General features: G+C 30.5%; 1 long non-coding RNA gene across 3 annotated transcripts; it reads right to left on the minus strand.

The window, feature by feature from the left end:
* Positions 1–1,455: 1,455 nt before the first annotated feature.
* On the minus strand, positions 1,456–4,134 carry LOC117909580. 3 transcript variants are annotated; one of them, XR_004650401.1, is made up of 8 exons: positions 4,070–4,134; positions 3,840–3,924; positions 3,260–3,345; positions 2,860–2,928; positions 2,628–2,714; positions 2,221–2,289; positions 1,992–2,078; positions 1,456–1,881 (listed from the first exon to the last, which is right to left on the minus strand). It is a non-coding gene; the product is annotated as an uncharacterized LOC117909580 (long non-coding RNA). The 3 variants fall into 3 exon arrangements; XR_004650402.1 differs by lacking the exon at positions 2,628–2,714; XR_004650403.1 differs by lacking the exons at positions 2,628–2,714; positions 2,860–2,928.
* Positions 4,135–10,154: the final 6,020 nt, after the last annotated feature.

Genomic DNA, 10,154 nt, shown 5'->3' on the forward strand with positions numbered 1-10,154 from the left:
AAAAAAAAAAACCAATACATTAACCAAAGTGTTATTGTCCAAATAACTCTAAACTCAAAATAATTCAAACGAGCATTAAGTTTTAACATCTAAACAATGTCCAAAATAAAGAGAGTTTAAACAAATGTCCTAATAAAGTCAAATTTTCCTCCTAACAGTCACTCATCGGCCGAACTGAGATTACCTGAAAGATTATCAACAAAAAGGGTGAGCTCAAAGCTCAATAAGGAACATTAATATAGTTTTATGGATTAAATATTTTCAATCATGCTTGCAAATAAGAGATATAACATATATTTATTTTCATAAAAACTTTTGAGTTCAAAATACTAATACATTTAAACTTTTTAACAAAACTTTCTCATATCCATTTCAAAACAATTTTTCATCAAAACCAAATCGAATACATTCAAAATATCTTCACTCTGGTTATCGTATGACAAATGGTGCCCAATTAGGTGGGACTTCACAATTAAGTAACTAGTTTCAAATTTGTTCCATTTAAGGTAAACAAAACCAAATGTCAACAATTATAACCGTTGACTAAGGCCATATAATATAAACTATTATAACCTGTTAATTAGGGCTGAATATGTCAACAATTATAACCCGTTGACTAGGGCCACAAAAATGTCAACAATTATATATCATTGACTAGGGTCATAGGAACTAGAGTCAAACACTTTATTTCATTAATTCAAAATTGCAAAACAAAATATCATATCTCCAAAAATTTTCATTTTTCATTAACAAAGAAAATTCTCAAATATATTTTCTATACAAAACACATATTTGATCCATGAGTAAAGATAAAAATAATATTTTTACACATTTTAAAATACAATATAAAAAGAAAATTATTTTCTTTTATAAAAATCTGCATTAATTTCCCTTACCTTGAAGAAGCGTTAAAAAAACTTGAAGTATTTAGCTTGACGAATTTACTTGTCACCTGAAAAATTGATCTTCAAACCCTAAACCTCCAAATCTTCAGCCCTATTCTCTTTAATCTTTTTTATCTCTGTGTAAAAAGGTTTTTTGAATAGAAAAGGTAGGAAAAATCTAATTTATATTTAGGGATTTTAAATACAAAAAGACTTTTTTACCCTTATTAAATTACTTTAATTAATTAATAATTTTCAAATTATGATTTTACCCCTAAATTGGGTTTGGGGCATTACATGAGGAATCAACATAGTCAGCATTCAGGGCTCAAGTATTCTTTTCATTTTAGGCTTTTAGAGTAACAAACCCATGGTGTGCTAGTAAATGGAAAAATAGTAGGTGATTACACTGTACTATAGAGACAACATAAAATGAACAAAAAAAGTTAAATAAAAAAAAATTCAAATTTAAATGTAAAGCACTTGGAATATTGGGCTCAATATTAGAAAATTAAAAAAATTGTAAGGAAAAATGAACTCATTAAAGATTACATACAAACAAGTACAAAAAGGACACAAAAAATAACCATCATTGAAGTACCACTCCAAAAGATACATTAATCCACAATAAGTATGGAAAAAAAAACTGGTAAACTAGAATTGTAACTGTAAAGACATGAAGTCATCTATTAATGTTTAGAAAACAAATACACTTGAGGAAGATTTAGAAGCCATGAGTGCTATTATTTCATGTTTGGGTTTGAACTAAAGCTTCAACAATCACCCATGATAGCAATGATAGAGAATTTTGAATCCACCATTCCTTTATCAATCAACCATCCTCTTAATTCGTACATTCCCTTTTTTACTTTCCATGTTTCAGTAATGCGTTTTAAGGCTTTGAAATATGAGACTGTCTGTTGCTTCCCAAGTGTAAGAGATTAACACTTTCATCTTCACTCTTCATTATGAGAAATCACTCTCATATAGGCAACACCTTTCAGCAAGGAAAAATCAATGATATCTGTTAGCCCTAATAAAAAGGACAAAACAATCTCTAAGAAACATAAAAAAATAAAAAATAAAAAAAAATTGATAGAATAGTACTCTTTAGCCATCTTCAACATAAAAATCAGCATCTTTCCCATATCTCATTAACTTTGGGATATACATGAAATCATTTATATAAACAACCTGTCATAGTAAATATATCTTAGTAGATTATGAACCATGTCTTTTTTAAAATTCTTATATTAAAAGACTGGTATAAAAGAATCATAAGAATGTCTATCATGAAGCCAATAGTAAGCATCAATCAAAAGTATAGAAAGGTTACCATCCATATGTTGTGAAAACGATCAACCATATCCACCTTCATATCAAGCACTGAAGTGGTTTATTTCTCCTATAAAAAAAAAAGAATTTATTATCATTTGAAATTCACCACAAAAAAAGAAAGAAAAAAGAAAAACGCTAGGCTTCACTAGTATTTCTGAATAGTTTAAACCTTCAAACTAATGATTTATAGCTTCAACTAATATCATCAAAGCATGCCAATGAAAAGATAACTATGCTTATAAAAGTTTAGTTAAATCTGGAATCAAAATTCTAATTCGAACATTTATAGGAAAATTGTCAAATTAATTATATTAAAGGTCTTGAGTAGCCTATATTTTAGGCCTTTAGGGATAAAAAGCATAGAACAAACTCTAGAAAATATAAAATAAATTGATGGAACCATACTCTTCGATAATCTTCAACATAAAAATCAGCATCTTCCCCTTCTCTCATTAATATTAGGATATAAATGAACTTCATTATATAAGCAATCTGTCGAATAAATATATCTTATTAGACTACAAGCCACGCCATTTTTAAAATTCTTATATTAAAATAATAGTACGAAAAGAATCATAAGAACAACATATGTCATGAAGTAAATAGTAAGCATCAATCAAAAGTATAGAAAGATTACCATCCATATATTGTGAAAACTATCAACCATAACCACTTTCAAATCAAGCAATGAAGTGGTTTATTTCTCCTATAAAAAAAGAAAAGAATTTATCATTTGAAATTCACCACCCAAAAAAAAAAAAAAAAACCTTGGCATCATTAGTATTTCTAAATAGTTGAAACCTTCAAACTAGTGATTTATAGCTTCAACTAATATCATCAAAGCATGTCAAGGAAAGGATAACTATGCTTATAAATGTTTAGTTAAATTTAGAATCAAAATTCTAATTCGAACATTTATAGGAAAAATTTCTAATTAATTATATTAAAAGTCTTGAGTAATCTAACTTTTAGGCCTTTAGGGATAAAAAGCATAGAATGATCTCTAGAAAAGATAAAATAAATTGATAGAACCATACTCTTCCATGATCTTCAACATAAAAATCAACATCTTCCCTTCTCTCGTTAATATTGGAATATAAATGAACTTCACTATATAAGCAACCTGTAGAATAAATATATCTTATTAGAAAGTCTTGTCGTTTTAAAAATTCTTATATTAGAAGAATGATATAAAAAGAGCCATAAGAACAACGTCTATCATAAAGCCAATAGTAAGCATCAATCAAAAGTATAGAAAGGTTACCATCCATAGATTATGAAAACAATCAACCCTACCTACTTTCATATCAAACACTAAAGTAGAAAAAAAAAAAAAAAAAAAGATAAGCTTCAGTAGTATTTATTAATAGTTGAAACCTTCAAACTAATGATTTATAAGTTTAAGTAATATCATCAAAGCATGTCAAGAAAAGGATAAATATATATGCCTATAAATGTTTACTTAAATCTATAATCAAAATTCTAACTTGAACATTTATGGGAAAACTATCAAATTAATTATATGAAAAGTCTAGAGTAGCATATCTCTTAGGCCCTTAGAAATAAAAAGGATAGAACAATCTCTAGGAAACATAAAATAAATTGATAGAACCATACTCTTCGGCGATCTTCAACATAAAATCAACATCTTTCCTTTATCTCATTAACTGAGATATAAATGAACTTCATTTATATAAGCAACCTGTCGAATAAATATATCTTATTAGACTATGAGGCATGTCTTCTTTAAAATTCTAATATCAAAAGAATGTCATAAAAAGAACCATAAGAACAATGTCTATCATGAAGCCAATAGTAAGCATCAATCAAAAGTATAGAAAGGTTACCATCCATATATTGTGAAATTGATCAACCCTACCCACTTTCATATTAAACACTGAAGTGGTTTAGTTTTCCTATAAAAAAATAAAAAAATAAAAAGAATTTATCATTTGAAATTCCACAAAAATAAATAAATAATGAAACTAGACTTCAATAGTATTTCTCAATAGTTGAAACCTTCAACCTAATGATTTATAGGTTCAACTAATATAATTAGAGCATGCCAAGAAAAGTATAACACGCCTATAAACATATCTTTTAGGTCGTTAGAAATAAAAAGGACAAAACAATCTTTAGGAAACATAAAATAAATTGATAGAACCATACTCTTCAACGATTTTCAATATAAAATTAGCATATTTTCTTTCTTTCATTAACTTTGAGACATAAATGAACTTCATTTATATAAGCAACATATGGAGTAAATATATCTTATTAGACTATGAGACATGTTTTCTTTAAAATTCGTATATTAGAAGAATGGTATAAAAAGAACTATAAGAACAACTTTTATCATGAAGCCAATAGTAAGCATTAATCAATAGTATAGAAAGGTTACCATCCATATATTGTGAAAGTGATCAGCCCTACCCATTTTCATATCAAAGATTTGAAGTGGTTTAGTTTTCCTAAATACTAAAGAAAAAAATAGAAAAAAAAAGTATTTGTCATATGAAATTCATCACACAAAAAAAAATATATATATATATATATGAAAAAGGCTAGGCTTCAATGGTAGTTCTCAATAGTTAAAACCTTCAAACTAGTGATTTATAGGTTCAACTAATATGATCAAAGCATCCAAAGAAAAGGATAACTATGCCTATAAAAGTTTTGTTAAATCTAGAATCAAAATTCTAATTTGAACATTTATAGTCAAATTGTCAAATTAATTATTTGAAAAGTCTTGAGTAGCATATCTATTATGCCTTTAGAAATAAAAAGGACAGAACAATCTCTAGGAAACATAAAATAAATTGATAAAACCACACTCTTAATGATCTTCAACATAAAATCAACATCTTTCCCTTTTCTCGTTAACTTTGGGATATAAATGAACTTCATTTATATAAGCAACTTGTCGAATTAATGTACCTTATTGGACTATAAGCCATGTTTTTTTTTATTTTTAATTTCTTATATCAAAAGAATGGTATGAAAGGAAGTATTAAGAACAATGTCTATCATAAAGCTAATTGTGAGCATCAGTCAAAAGTATAGAAAGGTTACAATCCACATATTGTGAAAACAGTTAACCCTACCCACTTTCATATCAAACACTAAAGTGGTTTATTTTCCTATAAAAAGAAAAGAATTTATCTTTTGAAATTCATGACCAAAAAAAAAAAAAAAAAAGCTAACCTTCATTAATAGTATTTCTCAATAGTCGAAACCTTCAAACTAATGATTTATGGTTCAACTAATATCATCAAAGCATGCCAAGAAAATGATGACTATACCTAAAATGTTTAGTTAGATCTAGAATCAAAATTCTAATTCAAATATTTATAGTAAAATTGTCAAATTGATTATATTAAAAGTCTTGAGTAGCATCATAAGAAATTTTACATATAAGAAATATTAAATGCACGATTAGAGACATCGTTTGTGTAGATTGTTTAAATGTAGACATAGTGGCATGGATATCAACCCGAGGAAATGATAACAATAATAAGTGTTTGCTATATTTGTCACTTGCTTTGAGAGTGATACTCCCCCGTGACATATCTTAAAGTTTGTCAAAACTATTGAGTATCTTCAAGAATGGGAAAAATCCTACTATTGACTACCTTCAATAGAAATAAAGAAGAAAAGAACACTCATTAATATTTTTTTGTGCACTCTAGATCACTCAGATTGCTAAGCTTGAGAAGCTTGGAAGAAGGGTATTGACTAAACTGTTATACCAATTTATATAGAACTTGAGAATCAACGGATCAACACTGCAAATAAAGTATACTTTTTTTAACAGACTAGTTGAGAAATGACACACAATAAAGAAGATCAAAAGTAGAAAAAGAGTAGAATTATAAACTTAAACCATGAAGTTTATAGTGAACAGTACCAAAAAATAAGAGAGTATAAATCACAAATGCAATTAAGCTAAACTTTTCCATAGGTGTCACCCATTCATAATTTGTCAACATTTGCCTTTGCAATACTAAACAATGCTTAACCAAGACTAATCATTGTGCCTTTAGTATTGGCATTGATAGCAAAAAATTTGCAAAAAAAATAATTGATTCATCCAAGTATTTTTATATTTAGTATCTAATTATTTCAAGTAATATGTTATAGAGCATTAACAATTGATTCTTTTACTAAAAATCAAAGGAGACTATCTTAACTCCTAAGTGTATCCACTCATGTATGCATGTCCTGCTACAAGGCTTGGTTGGTCTTTATTAGAACAAGAAAAATTTTAACATGATGACTATAAAACAATAAAGCAAAGTAACAAAAATGGTAATTATGATTGGTATTGCAAACATGAAATACTTAAAGGAAGGAAAACTTGAATTAAAGCAAGCATGAGCCCTTTAAGCATCAGTCCTTCCTTACCTATTAATATAAAGAATCATGAAGCAAACAAAAGTGTCAACTTAAGAAAATTATGATGATTAATTTAGAACACATTAGTGAGGTAGGATGTCAAACCATTTTAAAATGAACTATTTTTCCATTTCAAATTAATGCACAACTCAACTATTTCCCTAAAATATTAAGATAATTAAGAAACTATTATTTAAAATGCACTAAAAAAAAGATGAATTTGGGCTTCAATAGTACTGCTTGAGAGTTGAAACTATAAACAAATGCATTCATCTGAATATGGCTTGCGTTTCTTTGGAGAGAGGTACCTAGTGTAAAAAGAGATAGAAATCATTACCATCTCATGTTCTAAAGGAGAAGATGAACAAGAAAATATTGGTGTCCTGATTTATAAACACATAAAATCCTCATATACAAGACACTTGAGGATAACCCACTTGTGAACATTGATTTGAAATATGTGTCATGATGTTAAAGTTTTATTGTTCCACTATCTATAATGTAGAGTTTGCCAACTATCAAGTGACAAGTGGCAAGGTTGCTGACTAAGCTCACTAACAAACAGTAAAACTTGTTGACCTGGGTAGGAAATAACGACTATCTTGGGAGTATTGTTAGTTAGTTCGAGGTTTTGACTGTTTATATAAAGTGCAAACTCGAGAAAACTTGATTAGAGCATTCAATTGTACAGATAGAGAGCAAGAAAGGAAGAGAGTTTTTCAAATCCATAACCATAGGTCTATTTGGTTTTTTTATATAGAAAGAAATAGAGGTGAGGAGGGTTCTTGGGAAAAACTGTAATCTCTTTGTTTTTTATTCTTATGTAAACTCTTATTGGTACAATTATAAGGCTTTAGGAACTCGATGTGGATGTAGATCAAGTTGATCGAACCATAAAATTCTCTTGTGTTATTGATCTTAGTTGATTGTGTGTAAGCTGTTTGATTTTATTCCTAAGAGAAGTCTTTGTAAACTAGTAGTCTCTTTCTGGTTTAGTTTTTGCTTTAACAGTCCCTAGTTCAAGGTTGGTTTCCAACAATTGGTATCGAAGCCTTTGGGTTATAATGGAGACTACAAAGTTCGATGTAGAAAAGTTTACAGGCAAAAATGTTTTCGGGTTATAGAGACTAAAGATGAGGGCATTGCTCGTTCAACAGGGGCTCCAAGATGCCTTACTTCGAGAGAAAAACCTGCCAGTACCATGCAAGAAAAGATAAGACAGAACTGTTGGAGAAAGCTCACAGTTCCATCATTTTTCTTTGGGTGATATTATACTGAGAAAGGTGGCCAAAACAAAGTCTGCAGTTAAGTTGTGGCTCAAACTAGAGAGCCTATACATGACCAAGTCATTAGCAAACCGATTACATAAGAAGATCAAGTATAGACATTCAAGATGACCCAGGTAATGTCAATTGAAGAGCATCTTGATCACTTCAATAAGATAATCTTGGTTTGGAAAATATAGATATCACAATATCAGATGGAGATAAAGCAATTTTGTTACTGACTTCTTTAGATGCATCTACACTAACTTGAAGAGGTTATAAGTATAGGAGAGACAGCCTGACCTTTGATGAGGTGAAGTCCATCTTGCATGCTAGAGAATTATAAAAACTAGAAGAATAAAAGGATGAGTCGGGTAAGGGTTTTAACATCAGGGGCAAATCTGATAAACGAGAAAAAAAATGGCAAGAATTCAAGGGCTAGATCAAAATCTAAGACCAAGAGTTCAAGTGTTTATCTGTCACAAGGAATGGCACTTTAAGAAGGATTGCCTAGCTAGGAGACAAAACACAGTCAAGAAACCATGAATGAGGGTGATACTGCTGTGATTTTGGATGGATAGGACATTGTTGAGGTGCTGAATGTGGCAGAGGTGGACTTGGGCAAAGAGTGGATAATTGATTCAAGGTGCTCTTTTCACATGTGTCCTATCAAAGCTTGGTTTGAAGACTTTAAATAAGCTGATGGAGGTCATGTCCTACTGGGCAATAATAAACATTGCAAGATTCTTGGTACTGGTACAGTCATGATCAAGCACTATGATGGCATTGAAAGAGTTCTTGAAGATGTCAGATATATACCTGAGTTAAAAAGGAACTTATCTCAATTGGAATGTTGGACAAGTTAGGATATACATTCAAGTCAGAACCTGACTCTTTGAGAGTGGCTAGAGACTCACTTACTGTCATGAAAGGGACAATTAAAAATGAGTTGTATACCCTTATAGGCCAAACTGTGATAGACAATGCTTCTACTGTGCTAAGAAGGATGTGGGGACAACCAAGCTGTGGCACCAAAGGCTTGGTCACATCAGCCATAGGGGACTACAAGAGCTATAAAAGTAGGGGTGTTGGGAAACTACAAGCTGACAGATTTGTCTTTTTATGAACATACGTGTTGGCAAGGTTATAAGGGTTAAGTTTGCCAAAGCAGTACATGAAACACAAAACCAACTGGACTATATACATTTGACTTGTGGGGACCATCAAAGGTACCGTTGTTAGGTGGAACAAGGTACTTCTTAACTCTTATTGATGATTACTCTAGGAAAGCGTGGATTTGTTTTCTTAAAAATAAAAGTGACACCTTCCTAAAGTTCAAAGAGTGGAAAATTCTGGTTGAAACTCAAGTAGGCAAAAAAGTGAAGAAGTTGAGAAGAGATAATGGGCTCGAGTTCCTATCAAATGTTTTTAATTCATTTTTTCAAAAAGAAGGCCTACACATAGAACTATCAGATATACACCTCAAAAAAATGGCCTTGCTAAGCACATGAATAGGACCATTTTGGAGAGGGTGAGATATATGCTGTCATGTTTAAGGTTGTCAAAGGTTTTTTGGGCTGAGGCTGTAGAAACAACTGTCCATTTGATCAATAGGAGCCCATCATTAGCATTACAATTCAAAACCCCTCAAGAAAAGTGAACTGGGAAAGCTGCATATTATCAATATCTCAAAGTTTTTTTATGCACAGCTTATGTACAGACCAAAATAGATAAGTTAGAACCACAAGCTATTAAGTGTATTTTCTTGGGGTATCCGAAGGGAGTTAGAGGTTACAAAGTTGTGGATAGAAACACAAGGCAAATGGAAGTGTATAATCATAGAGATGTAACTTTAATGAGCAAGGTATGCCAAAACAGACTCCAGCCAAATATGTGAAAGGGTTAGATGAGTTACAGTTTGAGGTAGAGCATGAGACTTTGCAACCTGAAAAGTCTACAAAGACTTCATCAAAGTAGTTCAAGAAGAAGTAGTACAGGAAAGACATGATGAACCAACTCAAGGGTTGTAATCCTATAGTCTGGAAAGAGACAAATAGAAAAGACAAGTCAAACCTCCCAAGAGGCATGGCCAAGTTGAGATGACAACATTTGCATTGAGTATAGCTGAAGAAATAGTGGATATGGAGCTAAAAACGTACCAAGAAGCCATCAACAACAATGAGGCTCATTAATGGGTAAAAACTATACAAGAGGAGATTGATTTCTTGAGGAAAAATGAGACTTGGGAATTGGTTGCTAAACCTAAGAACCG

The sequence above is a fragment of the Vitis riparia genome, chromosome 19 (genome assembly GCF_004353265.1).
Source record: "Vitis riparia cultivar Riparia Gloire de Montpellier isolate 1030 chromosome 19, EGFV_Vit.rip_1.0, whole genome shotgun sequence".
NCBI classification, from domain to species: Eukaryota; Viridiplantae; Streptophyta; class Magnoliopsida; order Vitales; family Vitaceae; genus Vitis; species Vitis riparia.